General features: G+C 40.7%; 1 non-coding gene across 1 annotated transcript; it reads left to right on the top strand.

Moving 5' to 3' along the window:
* Positions 1 to 17,985: 17,985 nt before the first annotated feature.
* LOC111881616 (small nucleolar RNA R71) lies at positions 17,986 to 18,092 on the top strand. Its single transcript, XR_002846895.1, has one exon. It is a non-coding gene; the product is annotated as a small nucleolar RNA R71 (small nucleolar RNA).
* Positions 18,093 to 18,272: the final 180 nt, after the last annotated feature.

Here is an 18,272-nt window from a genome sequence, read left to right as displayed (position 1 = left end):
ATTGTTGTGATACATACATGACGTCCTCCGCCCCAGAACGTTTCCGCCGTTCTCGGTTTTGGAGTGTGACAGATTGGTATTAGAGCATAGTTTATAGTGAATTAAGTATATCAACCCATAAAAGATATACTAACTATAAATACATAGGGATTAAAAATACTCTGACCAAGAGTTTATACTTTAAATAGTAAAATATTTAATTTAGTATACTTGTTTGCATTCATACTAAAATCAATGTCACTAGGACAGTACAAAAGAATTACGATTGTTGGGCAACACAGGTGGACTTAGAGACATATGGTCAAAATTGGGAAGATATAGCCTGATCAACTATATTATCCGAGGGTTGACTTGCATGTGCCTAAGTATAGTTGTGTGGTTGCAACAAGTCTAAAATCTCACCAACAATACCACAATGAGAACAGTAGAACATAACATTAAACTTAAAATACTATAGGTGTATTTGGTGTTACTATAAGTACTTTATAATTGAGAAGTAAAACGGGATCTTCATTACTATGTTGATAGTTGCTAAGTGGATACACTAAGGCTATATGTAATTAGGATGTTATAGACTTAGAATCTATGAAAATTTTACTTTACCCCTATTCTGTGTGAATTTGGAGTTAAGGTCACTTATTCGAAGGCCTATCCTGTTTCGATTACATAAATGGTATGCACTTCACAAATAGCGATGTAACTAATGAATATTTTCTAAATAATTATCTAGATAGTTCGACTAATAATTATTTTCTTACCCCAATTCTCGCATAGATAACATGGCTGGACTCCATCCCCACGGCAACCAGTACCTTCCGAATGAGGTCATCGTTGGATGGTTTGAAGAAGAACCAAAGAATGATCATCCTATCCCTGTGAATGATCACCATGATGAAGACCTTTCAGACGGTGCTAACTCCGAACCCGAGGTTGAGAACCTACCCCAGGCAGCTCCCGTTCCAATTCCTAACCCTCGTCCGGCTTTTCATGGCCCGACGCCGCCATGGGTGGAATGTTTGGAAGCATGGAGCCTAGGGCAAGATCAGCCCATGCCATTTAATGGTGACCGAAGCTTTTATGACCTGAGCAATGGGGGCTCAGCAGACAGATGCTTGCCAATCTTGGTCCGCAGAGTGGCCCGAAATGAGATTCAAGGCAGGACAACCCTACATCAGATCACAGAAGTTGTCGCCGATGCGAGAATGCATACCCTCCGCACCATTTGTCTAGAAGATGCTCGTAAGAGATCTGAAAGAGACCATGAAGCCCTGCTTCAAGCACTGACTGAATCACGAGCCGAAGTCATAGAACTCTGCGTACGCCAGAGGGTGTACGAAAGACACCTACTTGATGTGGAACGTCAACTGGCTGAACTGAGAGTTCAACAGAGGGATGACCGTCGCCAGTAGTAGATGCTTTACTTTATTTTCCTTGTAAAGAGGAATCGTTTTTTCTGTCTATGCCCGATGTGGCATTTTCTATGAAACTATCTTGTACTGTAAGTACATTTGGTTAGGTCTTTATGATGTCAAGAACTATCTTCTCTAGATATGATGTAAGACCTTTTACAAGGTCATTTTCCCGAACTTTTACGTCATGAATATCAAAGATATTGATAGTCGGCTAACTTCTGTGTCATTCTTTATTCTAGTACTCTCATCATACTTTCATTGGAGTCTATCTGAAACATGCTTTAGTCAAGTCATTGGACTATAGTAATATAGCTCCGAAAACATTTCCAAGTCTCTTTTAGTGGTTGGATCATGTTATTCACCAACCAACGATACCTTGGATTGAACGACAAGCGTCTTGAGACCATTCTACGAACTTACTTCCACTCATTACTAGGACTGCATCATAGGGATGTAGGTCAACCCTTCATAAACACACTTCCACTCAGTACTAGGATTGCATCATAGGGATGTAGGTCAAACCTCCGAAAACATACTTCCAATCCGTACTAGGACTGCATCGTAGGGATGTAGGTCAAACTTTCGAGAACATAGTCTTACTCTTTACTTGAACAATCGAGGTACATCTAGAGTCAACCAGAATCGCTCACAAAATCCTTATCTTTCGTGTTACAGAATCATGTCGTCATCCGGAAACAATCAGCCGAGCAACGAAACCTCTATCCTCCATATCGATGCCGCTACATTACAAGCTGCAGTAGCAGCTACTGTGACAACTTTCCTTACACACATCAACTCAGGCAACACAAGCAAGACCGACAAAGGAGTCGAGAGTTCCGATGGTAGTACCAAATTGGGAAACCAACAAATGGCAACAGTCATAGACTTGCGAAGCCGTAAGACCGAAAGGAAGAGACGATATCGTCAAGCCCTAAAGGAGCGCAAGAGATCCCAAGGACTTGCCATGCCACAGCAACAAGTGGAAACTCATACAGAATGCTTTAAGAAGCAATTTCCAAGGTGGTGTAATGAGGAAGGCACTCGTGTCCACATAAAACTGGCTAAACACCTCACTCCCGCCACCAAGGCTAGCACTAGCCAGTTATGCCACCAATGCGGGGAGATAGGGCACCTCAAGAAGGATTTCCCTATAACAAAGAACTCTGGCGCAGACGGTAGGATTCTCAGGATCACAGTTGCAGGAGAACCTACTCCGAACCCACGTTAATGTAATTTAGGCGTTTCGTTGTAACAGACTTATAAACCATCCAAAACTAGTGCAACTAGAGTGTTATCTTTTGCGGGATCCCGTCGGTATAGGGATGCTCGTGCTGCGCATACTTGCCTTTTATAGTATACCTTATTCGCAGCAATAGTCTTGTAGTAGTCTAAAGTACTGTAACTCTGTTGATGGTTGCATGGTTGTGTTTTGTCTATAAACGTCTTATGTTCAAATCTAATGTCTTTAAGTTTCCTTATGATTCCGACATTATCATACGACTTGATTCAATTTGATCCTCACAAAAACAACTTCATACGTACATCTCTTTCTTTGAAATCGCCTTTCCAGCTAAGCCATCATATCAGAACACCAAGTACTCATGAATGGAGTACCTCATAGTTCTTTTCCTTTCCGAAGAAATCCCCGAAGTACCACTCGTACAGTACGTCAAGTTCAAATCCAAAGATCCATACGGTTGATCTGTCGCTGATGAATGTATACATAGGGGTGATATATAATCAAGGTTCTACAGGTTTAGAATTGACGATTCCACTTTAACTTCTTTTTCCTCGATGGGATGTGAGCTTAAAGAAGAATCAGTTATTCGACTACCTTTTCAATCTTAATTATATACGACTTGTATACATGAGATTGTGATCGTTGAACCATGTATGAATTCTAATATGAACTTCAGGATGGAGACTACCCAAGACTACGAGTGATCGTGTTGCCATGCGAATAACTTAGAAGCCAAACACATGCCCTTCCTGTCGATTAGGACAAGAGAGGCAGATAGAACAAAAGTACCTATCCTTTTTCCTTAATTTATGAGTAATCATACTTTCTTTTAGATCTTCATGACATCTAATCAACCACGAGGTTCTGACTTCATAATCAGTATGAATTGGTTGTGTTCTTATGCAAGAGGAAAGGTCACTGCCTATACCTCAAGACAGCTTAAGACACAGGAAGTTAACTATACAACACATGATCTTGAGTGAGGAGCAGCGGTAATTGCTTTGAAGATCTGGAGACACTACTTGTAGGGTACAAGATGTACTATTCTCACAGTCCACAAAAACATTCAACATACGTTCGACCAAGAAGAGTTATCATGCCAGTGAAGTCAAACCAAAGAAGCAAAGTCGTATCCCGATAGTGAAAGGTTCGCTGGAATGCCAAGCGAGCAACCGAGTTCACTTAAGAACACTAGAAGCAAATAAAACTTCTAACCGTAGCAGGATTATCAATTATGTTTAAACTCTAATTTCGGGACGAAATTCCATCTAACGGGGGGATGGTGTGACAATCCGATATTTCGAGACAATATGATGGATCACAAGTCAAATTTAGGTGAAAAATTAACTTTCCTAAAATCTTATTTGGGTTAAATAAGTAGTAGGAATCGTATCAAGGTTTTCGTACATATAAAGAACCCTAGAATCCGAGTTATAACAAAGAAGTTATAACCAACCGAAGATTCTTGGCAAAACCGGCAACACTGATAGACGTAAAACGCGAAGTTTCAATACAATTATTTTTAGCTTTAGGTATCTAAATGAAAGTTTTAGATATCATTAAACCGTAAACGTACATGAAAAGAATGCCCAAATCTAACCTCATATGAGGAAGTTAAGTGTAACATCCCGGATTCCCAGGTATTATTCATTTATTTATTTTTGGTAAATTGTGAGGAGACTCGGCGAGTTGGAGCCTAGACTCGCCGAGTAGGATCACGGATTTGGACGCGGGTTCGCGTCTGGACTCGGCGAGTCCACGCTGTTTAATGAAACAATAATTTCCCGGCCTTGAGCCCTATTTAAAGGACCTTATAACCCTTCATTGCGGCTACCTTCGACCTTGAGAGCACCAGAGCATCTGTGAGTCCTTGTGAGTGAGAAAGAGGCCATTATTCACCATCCTTGTGTGTGTTAGAAAGAAGGGAAGAGGAAGGCCAAGCTAGGAGAGTTGGGGAGCTTGGATCTACTTCCATTTCGGCAGAGGAAGCCATTTGAGGTAATATTCAGAGCTTATTCTCGTGTATTTATTGATATGGTCAAATCTAGGGTTTCTTCATGCTTTGTTTGCCTTGTAATTGGAGTGTGAGAGGTCCCATGGGGAATTGGTACCAAGATCTGGACATTAGTAGGTCCAGAGAGTCCCAAATGCTCTACTTTATGCCTTTCCTTTTGAGTTGTGGACTTAGGTTACCATTTTAGATGTCATTTCACCAAAAGAAGCCTTGTAGGCGTTGCATGGTAGCCAAGATCGTAACTTTACGTGATAAATGTGCTTGGAATGACTGGATCTATGAGTTACTGGAACGGATCTAACCTCAGGAGTGAGTTTGAGTTCATGCATGGCTTAGACTCGCCGAGTCCGAAGAATAGACTCGGCGAGTAGCATGAAGATTGTCCATAACCACTCAACGAGTGGTCTTACTGAGTTAAGGGTTAACTCAGTGAGTCAGGGAGTGTCAGAGAGGGTTGACAGGTGGACTGAGTCAAGCTGGAACTCGCCGAGTTGTTCTTGAGACTCGGCGAGTTGAGTCGTGGTGGCCCCGCGATTCATGCTAGGTGGAACTCGTCGAGTCAGGGAAGTACTCGACGTGTCAAGAGAGGATCCTAGGGAGTCAGTGAACACGTATAGACTCGCCGAGTCGCTCTAGTGCACTCGCCGAGTCCGGTCAAAGTTGACCGTTGACCAGAGTTGACTAGTTTTGACTTGATAGCGGTAGTCAACCTTAGTTGTGAAAGTGTTATTTAGAGGTATATGATGTTATAGGAGGATTATAGCTCGGAGGATCGAGCGCGAGTGATTTCCGGGTTCGCGAGTTATCGAGATACACGAGGTGAGTCTTCTCACTATACTTTACCTTGAGTAGGTAATCAGAGTTATGTGACAGAGTATTTGTATGCTATATGTATGTTATGTGTTGTACTGCATTATTTCTATGTGATTTATGCTGTGCAAGCTTATAGAGTTGGAACCGGAAGGTTCCCAGAGTTAGAACCAGAGGGTTCACAGAGTAGGGTCTACGGACCCACAGAGTTATAGCCTCGAGTGGCTAATATATATTATGTGTGGTGTTTTGGGGAACTCGCTAAGCTTTGTGCTTACAGTGTTGGTGTTATTTGTTTCAGGTACTAGTGATGACCGTGGGAAGGCGCCGGCTTGATCAGTACACACACATGGGATTTTTATGATATGTGATCTTGGGATTTATTGTATGACATTGATTGGAGTTTCAAACACTCATGTTTTAAGAATAATTAAATGAATATGTTTTTATATTATGCGAAAAATGATTTTGAAATTCACGGTGTAACATTATGATTTTTTGAAGTTTCAGACATAGCAATAGACAGCTAAAAACTCAAAATCCAGATTGAACGGCTTTTTACCAACATGGCCTAAACGAGAATCGAAGATCTCATCAATGCTATTACAATGGTAAAAAGTCTGGCGAAAACAGACATCGGATGAAGGAGTTATGGAATTTTAACGGACTTTTCCTGCCCCGGCCTATTAAAAATATAACCTTAAAAATAAAATCATTAGCAGCCGACGGAGTCTAAACAAAAGTTGTAGATCATAGTCTCACCTACGCGTGGATATAAAGAACGTCGAAAACGGAGTTCGTATGAGGAAGATATGAATTTTTGAAATTTACTAAATAATTAAAATATAAATTTAATTCAAAATCCGGTATTATCCGAAGGAGGAGTCATCGGACCAATCCTAGTTACGCCCAGCGTACCCTCGTACGCCCAACATACTCGGATGCTAGGCTCCAGCTCATCCACGTCGCTCCGATGCTTCGACCGAGGATGCGGTTATGCATGACGCATGAGTACGCCCCGCGTACTCTCGTACGCCCAACGTACCGAGGTCCTCCAGCCACTATAAATAGAATGCGAGGGTGCCGACAATTTTTGTTCAATTTTTCTCTTTCTCGCGCCGAAGCTCTACGTTTAAACCCTCGGAGCCATCCCCAAGTCCCGGTTTTCATATCCAAGTTGGGAAGGAAGTTTTACGCTCCCGAGATTCCCGAGAAATCCGCTTGCTTGAGTAGAAGTTCTGCTCGGTTTTCATCTCGCTTTCTTCAATCTATCAAGTGAGTTCATACCCCTATAATCCACACTTTTAAATGTTTTATAAATGCTTTTATATGCTTTTAAGGGGGGAATACAAGTAAAACACACGATTATTATCGTGTGTTATATAAAGTTTCATTATACACTTTTTATCAACGGAATCATATGTGATTTATAACTATTATAGGGAAACTTTTGTATGCAAAATATATCACGATAACATCATATCTTTTGAAATGAAAAATGTTGTTATATATGTATAAATCAAACACTCTACTTATACAGTATGTATATGTGTCCATCTTAGGCACTACAAAAATTATACTTTTCATAACAAGTGAGCATTTCACTAGGGATTACTATACAAACGAGACACACTTTTAGAAAACTATAATAGGTATAGTTTTACGAGAACATCACGAACTTTTACATACTAGAAATAGTATTTCAAGGAGGTACATTCATATACAAGAACAAACGAACATTTTCATATGTACTTCAAATAGTTTTCTCAAACGTTTTTACATGTTAAAACACTTTTAGAAACTGTCTTACAAACTGTAGGTTTCCTTTTTGAATCTGTTATAGTTGTGCTTCAAACAAAGGTTTTCTCACACTTAAACTGTCTTGTCAAATGGTTTTCGAATTGATTTATAAACTGACATCAAGTTATACATTCTTATTTATTAAACTTTTCAAAGGTTTTAAAAAACTTCTTTTATACTTTTATATTGTTAAATGCTTGCCTATATTTGTATAGTTACATAAGAAAGGTTTAAAAGACTTAGAACAGTTAGCTCGCCTTATTTCTTTTTCTGTTCTCATTGGGATGTGGCCTTACGGTATCAGTTATTCGTCCGAATGTCGTCTAAATATTAGTTATATATATATATATATATATATATATATATATATATATATATATCATGTATACCTATATAGACATAAATGTTCCATCAGTTAATTCAGTTCCGACACTCTTGTGTAGCAAGGGTGTATAAACCTACTTGGACACTCATCAATTACATTCTAGTAAACTATTATAGCAATAGTTTAGGGGATACAAAAGATTATCCCTATTACAAGAAATTACACCAGAGTCAGTTCATTCATGAGTCTAAACTACATGCTATATGAAGGGATACTCTTACAGAGATTCCTCTTACATGGATACACTTATATGGATACTCTTACAGAGATTCCTCTTACATGGATACACTTATATGGATACTCTTACAGAGATACTTTTACATAGATACTATATGATAAGATACTATAAGGGACTAACTATTCCTACACCCGGCTGTTAGCAACAGAGGTAAATGCACATCTACGGATGTCTACGGTTGATACCATTATAGGTATACTTAAGGGACTAACTATTCCTACACCCGGCTGTTAGCAACAGAGGTAAATGCACATCTATGGATGTCTACAGTGGATCCATTTACGGCGAGTTTCCACGCCGTGTGTATTTTAGTACCAAAGGATAAGACTTAAGTTATTAGCTCATTACCTTTATTTTGTGATACATTCACATAACGAGGGGTAGACTAATACCTATATAATTATATTGTCACCTTTATTTTGTGTCACGTTCACATAACCGACGAGGTAGATTATACTAGAATATCTTAGTACCAAAGGATACAACATAAGTTATTATATTATTACTTTTATAGTTTTATAATAATGGTTAAACAGGGAAAAAACGTCACATTTTCAAGTGATGCGTACTTTCAAAACAGTCTGGTCTTGGTTAAAGACTACTTTCAAAACATGCGGGTCTTGGTAGAAGATTATTTTTTATACTAGTAGGAAATATGAGATTTTCTAGGGTTTTCATACTTATACTAAATGTTTCATAAAACATTCACCAGTCTTTCATAACAACTTTTCAAAGCAATAACATCAAAATACTTATGAATTCACCAGCTTCATTGCTGATACTCGCTTTCAAAATAACTTGTATTCTCAGGTTACAAATAGACTGGTACCGATGCAAGGTTTAGAGAAGACGGAGCAGTCAAGACTCGTATTTTATTTTGAGTATTCATTATGTTGTTTTATACTATGAAAGAACACACTTGTAAGCAGAATTATTCTATTAATGCAATGGATGATGTTGTTGCTTGTTTACTACTTTACATTGTTGTGATACATACATGACGTCCTCCGCCCCAGAATGTTTCCGCCGTTCTCAGTTTTGGGGTGTGACACATAATCCTTTAGTACATCCAACCATCTCCTCTGGCGCATATTCAGGCTGGGCTGATCCATCAAATACTTCAAGCTCTTATGGTCCGTGTATATGGTACACCGAACCCCATACAAATAGTGATGTCAGATCTTTAGGGTGAACACCACTGCCCCCACCTCCAGATCTTGGGTGGGATACCTCGTCTCATGAGGCTTCAACTGCCTCGATGCTTATGATATCACGTGCCCTCTCTGCATCAGCACCACAGCCAACCCCGATATCGATGCGTCACAATACACCACAAAATCCTCCATCCCCTCCAGAAGGGCTAACACCGGGGCTTCGCATAATCTCCGGCGAAGTGTCTCAAATGAGGCCTGCTGCTCAGGACCCCATCTAAAAGCCACGCCCTTCCGGGTCAACCTGGTGAGAGGAATGGCAATCTTGGAGAAATCGTTGATAAATCTCCGATAATAGCCGGCCAACCCCAGAAAACTCCTAATCTCGGTGGGGGATCTCGGCACCTCCCAACTCATCACAGCCTCAATCTTGGCCGGATCGACTAATATCCCATTATGGTTAACGAGATGCCCCAAGAACTGGACCTCTCATAACCAGAAATCACACTTGGAGAATTTGGCGTAAAGCCTTTCCGATCTCAAAACTCCGAGGATCTCCCTCAAATGCTCCTCATGATGCTCTCTGGATCTCGAATACACCAATATGTCATCGATGGACACAATCACCGAACGATCCAATATCGGCCTGCACACCCTATTCATGAGATCCATGAACGCCGCTGGTGCATTGGTGAGCCCAAAAGGCATCACCACGAACTCGTAATGCCCATAACGAGTCCTAAACGTCGTCTTCTGGATATCCTCATCCCACACTCTCATCTGATGATATCCAGACCTCAAATCGATCTTGGAGAACCAAGACGCTCCCTGCAAGTGATCGAACAGATCATCGATCCTCAGTAAGGGGTAACGGTTCTTGACCGTCAACTTGTTCAACTCCCGGTAATCAATGCACATCCGGTGTGAACCATCCTTTTCTTGACAAAAAGGATCAACGCTCCCCACGGTGAGCTACTCGGTCGAATAAACCCCTTCCCCAATAGCTCCTGAAGCTGTAAGGATAACTCCTACATCTCGAGCGGCACAAGGCGATAAGGTGCCTTGGCAATAGGCGCCGCTCCCGGAACTAAATCAGTGCGAAACTCCACTTGCCTCTCGTGAGGCACGCCCGACAACTCCTCAGGGAACTCTCGCACTATCGGTACATCATCAACCAAACTCGGCCTCTCCGCGGCCACTTGTGTGTCCATCACATAGGCCACAAACCCACTACAGCCCTGCTGTAGACTCTGCCTCGCTCTAGCAGCTGAACATAATGTTGACCCGGAGCGGGTACCCTCGCCGTACACCATAAGAACTCCCCCACTAGGGTCTCGTATGGTCACCAGCTGTCGCTCGCAATCGATAACCGCTCCAAATCTGCTTAACCAGTCCATGCCCATGATGACACAGACATCCCCCATCGCAATCGGGACCAGGTCAATCAGGAACTCAACACCGAAGATCTCGAGTACACACCCTAGAATCACATCAGTGGCATACACCGCTCGCTCGTCAGCTATGGAAACTCATAGAGGTCGACTCAACGCCTCCCGATAGATACTGATGTGCTGACTAAAGGCTAACGACACGAAAGATCGACTCGCACCCGAGTCAAATAACACAAAAGCAGGTACATAAATCACAAGAAAAGTACCTACGCATATCATAATATAAGCACAATATCTCAGACTCAAAATATATAGATGAAAGAATACATACCAGCCACAACATCAGGCGCTGGGCGGACCTCCTCCGCTGTCAACTGGAAGGCTCTCCCGCGAGCCTTTGGTGCCTCGGCCTTCACTGGCCGGGTCTTGGTAGCTCTAGCAACACGTATAGATCCCTACGCTGATTCCTGCAGCAGCTGTGGGCACTCGGCCTTCCGATGGTCGGTCTGGTTGCAATAAAAGCAAACCGAGAATCCCTTGGGGCAATTCCTTGCAAAATGCCCCTCCTTCCCACACTTGTAGCATACCCCAGCTCTATACACCCCTCATGGATCTTGCCGCACTTCCCACAAGTGCGACCCTTCGGACCCCCAGATCTCGAATCAGCGGGCTTTGCCCGCTTGGCTGCCGGTTGAGCCTGTGCCGGTCGTCTGTCCCTCCTCTGAGACTCGGCCTCCTCCCCAACCTGAGTCTCCAACTCAATCTCTCTCTCTTCCGGGCATTTGACTGGAGCTTAGTAAATGTCCGGTATGACGAGTTCGCCGCAAACTCACGAATATCTGATGTGTGTAGACTCACTTAGTTTTAAACCTACTTTTAATTATCAAATAACACACAAAAGGCAGTGAACCTATCAATTGTGGTATAGCTAAATAAGCAGGGTATCGAACACAGGGAACGACAAATTAAACTAAAAACTAATTTAATCTAAGTTAATTAAGAAATAGGGGTTTTCTCTAGTTTTACAAGACTAGAAACTTACTAACTATTACTAATTTAAGACTAGAAAATAACGACTTAACTAGATTCAATAATTGGAAAGGAACTTCTATTTAGTTCAACTTGGTTAACTCTATGGTTGATTTCAAGGTAATGGTGCAATGGATTAATTCTTTCGTTGGTTACCGATTCAAGTGATTAGATTCGTGTTCACTACCCTAATCCTTAGCAAATAAACTAACTTAAACAGTGGCCAATTGTCTAATTTAATTATATTCACTAGATTAATTATTCGGGTTAAGTTAGAATTGCAATAGTTAACTAATTTATTCTTTTAATTAACTCCTTGTTTGATGGTCATCTTACAAGCTTGCACATGAATTTACTCAATTTTCTTATTAATTCTAGTTTCATATTCATTAATCCTAGACATATAGCATAGTGATCACATAGCATATGAGGTCAATAATCAATAGATGTTCATGCTAATCAATTATCTTCCTATTAACAGAAAATTAATTATTATTCACACACAAGGTTCTTTAGCAAGCTAAAATAACAAAAATTCACCAACTTGGAATTAATCCTACCAATCAATCAAACCATATTGTCAACTTTGTATCCCCAAACAGAAGTCTAAAGGTTTTAGCTCATAATTGAAGTAAGTAACAGCAAACAAACAAAGTCAAATTGCTTAATCATAATGATAAAACAAAAGAATAAATGGAATGATGAAATTTTGCCTCAATTACTCTCCGGAATTGAATTCTAGCTCCTTTCGTCATCTTCTAGGGTTTCTCTGGCTTCTCAATCGTAGCAAAGTACTTCTGAATCGTCCCAGAACTCTCTCCCTATCGATCTGTGGAGTTATCTATAAATATGCGAACCGACTCGTCGAGTCAAGTGGCGACTCGTCGAGTCCCTCTCACATTCCCCATATTGTGATAACCTTCTGGGATCCCGAGTGATTATCTTCTCGATTCTTCGATTGGACTCGCCGAGTAGCCGATATGACTCGCCGAGTAGATGCCATTTTTAGTGTTTTTCTTCTTGATTTCATTCTCGATCTTCTAACTGTTTCTCCCACTTCCTTTCGCTTCCGAGCTTCATCTTTGGACTGAAAAACATAATTTAACACTTTTAAGTACCTTTTGTCCATAATATGCAATAATTTAGCTAATAAATGAGTAAAAATGTATACTTAATATGAACTAATTATGCACATATCAAAATACCCCACACTTGTCTTTTGCTTGCCCCCAAGCAAAACTGAATTTTAAACATATTAGAATCATATATAACAACTCCAATCTAACCCAACCATTATGCCAAGACCGCAACGCATGCATTTGTGTCTGAAATTTTTCCTAAAGACCTCCCATACTCTAAATACTCACAATCCTCATAAACATTTGCCCACTCATCCCGAACTATGCTCATTTTATGCAACCCTCCGAATCCATCCGCATAAAACCTCTTACCCTCAAGGTGTTTTTAATTGAGCAACCCGAGCATACATAATCTAAAATTACAAGTTTTTGATACCACTATGGAGCTCTCTTGAATTCTTTACTTCTTCGATATTTTCTTTGATCTCTTTGAATTCACCACCTTTATTGTTTGATTTTCGGGTATCTTCAATTTTTTTGGATTTCTTGGAATTTTGATCTTTTGATCTTCACTTTAATTGCTCCAAAATTCATACAATTTCTCTTGTAATTCTCTCTTTTTTTTACATGTACCTCACTTTTTTTTCACTCAAATCCCTACATGCTTAAGCAGGGGCGCTCAACCTCAACCTTTATTGGCTAATGATAACAATCTTCCTGGATACATTTCAAGTTTAGGCTGCTAAACATATTGCATCCCTCGGGCCGAGCAGGGTCGTGTTTTTGTCCCATGATTTCACTAGAATAAGGAAGCCACAAATGCACTAGAACGTATATAGGCTCAACTAAAAATTTGGGTTTTCATGCAATCATCAACACAACTCTAACATGGAGTCCTAATTTTACTTTTACCAAAATTTTCTAATTTAGATCCTAAGTAATACTTTTGGTATGCAAAATTTTAAAATTAGCCTAAATTAAGACTCTAAATTTTCTAATATGTAACCAACCCCCTACCCCACACTTATTTGATGCAATGCCCTCATTGCATATTATGTATGACAAAAACATAAAAAAAAAAAACTAAAGAGGGAATTGGAACAAACTCCCCTGGGATAGCAGTGGATAGGTTGATCACTTCCTTTTCAGCTCCAACTTCAATTGACTTTAGACATGGTATCCATGCCTTGGGTGTCTTGTCTCGTGTGGGTCACTCCAAATACGCGGATAACAGTGTAAGATCTTCAAGAATAATTATGGAAAGAATATATAGTCAAGTGGTACTCTACTCAGCATCAAATCAGCAGCCCCTTCGACATGAAACCAAACGACTCGTCGAGTATATACCAGACTCGTCGAGTTACTTCGGGAAATCTTTGGATTGTTGAGAATTAAGGGCGACTCGTCGAGTCAGTTTAGTGCACTCGACGAGTTGGTCACTGAATGAAAATAATATAATTCTGCATCTGATCCAGCTTCCAATAAACTCTCTATACTTTCTATTCACTTCTAGACTCCCTTGCTAACATCTCTAAGGACCGGACTCAATACTTTAACTCTAACGCTCCTCCTTTCTTGACTCTCTTTCTCACTTTGATTCTATAACTCTAAAACCTTTTTGAAGCTAGCACTCCTAATTCAATTCGTGTCATCATCTTTTCGTTGGTTGATGGTGGATGAAATTAGACGATGAATGAGGCGATGTGTTGGGGATCGAATGCTCCCTTCTTGCGCCGACTTTGGAATATAAACTTTATTACCAATGGTATTCCAGCAGCCCGCACTTGTAACTCCTTCGGGAAATTCCATATGTGCTTGTGCCAAAAAGGCCCGAAAGATGGGTGTTGAGACCAAGGGCTGGTCATAAACCCCTAATCAGCATGCAAGATCCACCACTGAGCATTGATGAAATTCTCCCCCAAGGCAGAAACTGAAGCTTGTTGGGTGAAAGACATCCACTCCCCGGTAAAAGACACCGTGGAAAAGAACTCTAAGCACAGCTCCAAATAAACCGGTTCTTGAATACGGAAGACCCGGCTCCACCCGTCACAAACCATTGTTTCGCCATTATAATGAAACTCCTTTAAAAGATAAGGAGCTAATTCCTCCTCATAGCGAACATGCTGCAGCCAATCCCAATCTATCCGGTTGGGCACATAGACCTCTTTCTTCTTGATATCAGCCAGCTTCTTCTTCCATTTCCGATTTGAGGGAAGTTTAGCCACGGAAAATCCCCTTGGTGGCCACTGGAACTTTGCCCCCTTCTAAACATGATTTCTGCAAAACATATACACAAACGCAAGAAAACCCAAGATATAATTAAAAACAAACATCTCACATATGTTTCCCGACTCGACTCGTCGAATCCAGGCTCGACTCGGCGAGTCGCGCAAACTGCACGAGTCAGTCGACGGGTCGATGCAAATTAGGCCATGAAACCTGGAAATTTTGTCAAGGGTTTTGTCTATGCACTTACTGTTAAGGTATTAAGGCCAAAATAAACGTTCAGATATCATGAAAAATCGAAACCCTAGAAATTCATTACTTTTCAAAAACGGGTTTTTCATGCAATTGCTACCATAGATGGCCTTATAATCACGTTTTTAACAGAAATCAAGAAGAAATTTGTTACCTTTTGAGTTTGAACTTGAGAGATTTGAAGAAAACTTGAAGAAAAAATATGAATGCTTGAGAGGAAGTTGAGAGAGAGGCGCACGGCGACTGTGTGTGAGAATAAACTGATTCTTAGGGTTAAAACCCTAGTTACCGGATGTAAAAGCAATTTTGAAATTATTTTTTTTCTGTAAATAATACCGACTCGTCGAGTCGGAGTCAGACTCGGCGAGTCTGGTCGCGAAGTCAAACTTTTTTTGAAATCCATATATACTCGTCGAGTTGTGGTCAGACTCGGCGAGTCTCTTGCAAAAATTCATAATTTTCGAAATTTTGTTATTTATTTAAAATCATTTCACCCCACACTTAGCCCATGCACACTCTCAAGCAGACATGTCCGATGAATTGGAGAATTAACATTTTCAAAAACGAAGGAAAAATTAAAAAAAACTAAAAAGTAAAAAAAAGCAAACTCTATATAACGGGTTGCCTCCCGCCAAGCGCTTCTTTTTAAGGAGTCATTAGCTAGACTCCTTCCCGTCTACGTTTCGTCATCTTCGAGCATCGGGAATGCACGCCTAGTCCTTTGTGGTTTGTACTTGGTCTTGTAAGTGTGAATCTTCTTCTTGTAATCCCTTTTCAACGCATCTCTTCTCCTTTTCACAACATCATCCTCAACTGCTTGGGCTTCCCTTTTCCTCTTTTTCTTCTTTTCCCCATTCTTTTTCACCTTCTCTTGCACTTCCTTCTCTTTAAATTTAATTACTTCATATTTTGTAATGGTTCGTGCTTTAGGTTTAGTAGTGAATGGTCGATCAACTTCCACCCTTCTTCCCTTTATGTCTTCATCCTTTTTTGTGTTCAACCCTTCTCCAAATGGAATTGTATCAAGGCATGCCACCTCGGCGTCTTGGACTTCCATTCCTTTTCCTTCTTCTGCTGTTTGTTCTTCCAAAGAATCATAAATAGTAACTAAATCCAGGGTATGTGAAGAACTATCAACAAACAGATCAACATTGGCCAAGTTTTATCAAATTCGACTGGACTCGTCGAGTCCATCAAGGTGACTCGGCGAGTCTGATCGGGTTCCATCAATTCTGGAGTGTTTTCTGAGTTGGCTCCTTCCAGTAGCTTTTCTAACTCCTCCAAGTCTTTGCTAGCATCTCCACCTTCTTCAGAGTGTAGCAAAAACTTGCTTGGATCTTCTTTTAGCAAAATTTCAAGCTCTTTTTGTAATATCTCATCATCCAATTTGATAAATGAGATTTCTTCTCTCTTTTCTTCTTCTTGCTTGGCTTCTGGAATAGCTTTAAACATCACCGACTCATCGCCCACTCTCAATGTCAATGTAGACTCACATATATCAATTAGAGCACACGAGGTGTTTAAGAATGATCTTCCCAAAATAATTGGTATTTCGGGGTCTTCTTCCATATCCACCACCACGAAGTTTACTGGAAAAATAAACTTGTCCACTTTGATAAGGAGATCCTCACAAACGCCTTGTGGATGAATTATCGTTTTGTCCGCCAAATGGATCCTCATATTTACCGGCCTTGGTGTTGGTAAATTTAGCTTCTTAAAGAATGAATAGGGCATCAAATTAATGCTTGCACCTGAATCAGCTAATGCTCGGGTAAAAACTTCATTACCAAATTGGCACGGAATCACAATATTTCCCGGATCACCCTTCTTTTCAGGTAGCTCACTCATCAATATTTCCGCGACTTCAGCCAAATCTTTCCTAGCAGCGAAAAGGCCCTTAAGCAAGTTGAAGTACTTGGGTGTTTGGAGCATTGTTTCCACAAATGGCACATTAACTTGTAAAGCTTTAACATGCTCCATGAAGGTTCTGTATGCTTTTACTTTTTCTGCAGGCATGGCTTTGATTGGATATGGCAGAGGAGGATTATATGGCTTTAGAGAACTGACAGTTTTATCATTCCCGCATGGACTCGTCGAGGCCATGAGAGTGACTCGGCGAGTCTGATCGGGTTTTGCTGGGTCTGATTCTTCTACCTTTCCTGCCTTCTTTTTGGAGATTCTCAGTGCATTTGTAGATGTTTCTTCACTGCTGGTGGTTATTACACTTACATTCTCCATTCTTGGATTGGGTTCGGTGTTACTCGGAAGTTGACCCGGTCTTCCATCATTCACTTGATGCGCAAGCTGCCCCAGCTGTTTCTCAATGTTGAGAATTGATGATTGCTGATTCCTAAGCATGTTTCTGGTCTCGTGTATGGCAGCATCGTGATCACTGTGTCTTTTTTCGGACGCGGCTATGAATCTAGTGAATAACTCTTCTAAATCGGCTTTCTTTTCTACCGGTTCTTCCTTTTGGTATAGTCCCCTCTCCTTCTGCTTGTATTTCTCCTCCTTTGCCTTCTTATACTCCTCGTATGGTAGCCAATCCTTCTTAGGTTTCCGCCAATTATCATCATATCGATCACCACTTGAATAAAAGACTTGAGCTTTCTTATTTCCATTCTCATCCAAATCACAATCCTTTGTGAGATGGGGCCCTCTACAATTTTCTCATCCTACTCTAATAGCATGGATTGTTTGATCCATTTTAGTCATTCTTCGATCTAGACTATCAATCTTAGCTATCACCGCCGCCATGCTATCATTTGCTGCGTTTACTACTCCCGACTTACTTCGTTTCTCGGATTGTGGTATTCTCTAGAGTGTTTAGAAAATTCTTCAATTAATTCTTTAATTACCGGGGGTGCCTTCTTTGTGAGCGGGCCTTGAGAATCAAGCAATTGCCTTGTGGTGACATTAACTCCAACATAAAAGATAGAGACTTCTTGTTGGCTATTGAGGTCATGATGTGGGCAATTTCTAAGTAAGCTCTTGTATCTTTCCCAAGCTTCATAAAGAGATTCGCCGGGTTGTTGCTCGAAGTTGGCAATGGCTTTCTTAAGCTTGGCTATCTTGGAGTGCGGGCAGAAATGGTCTATGAATTCTTCTTTCATTCTGGCCCATGTGGTGAACGATCCGGGAGGAAGTGACTTTAACCAATCTTTTGCAGCTCCTTTAAATGTGACATGAAACATTCGAAGAAGCTGGGTCTCGCGTGGGACATTCGGGACGTTGAAGTAATCGAC

This window comes from Lactuca sativa, chromosome 4, assembly GCF_002870075.4.
Source record: "Lactuca sativa cultivar Salinas chromosome 4, Lsat_Salinas_v11, whole genome shotgun sequence".
In the NCBI taxonomy this organism is placed as follows: Eukaryota; Viridiplantae; Streptophyta; class Magnoliopsida; order Asterales; family Asteraceae; genus Lactuca; species Lactuca sativa.
The sequence above is the reverse complement of the archived record's forward strand: the minus strand, read 5'-3'. Positions and strand labels throughout refer to the sequence as shown.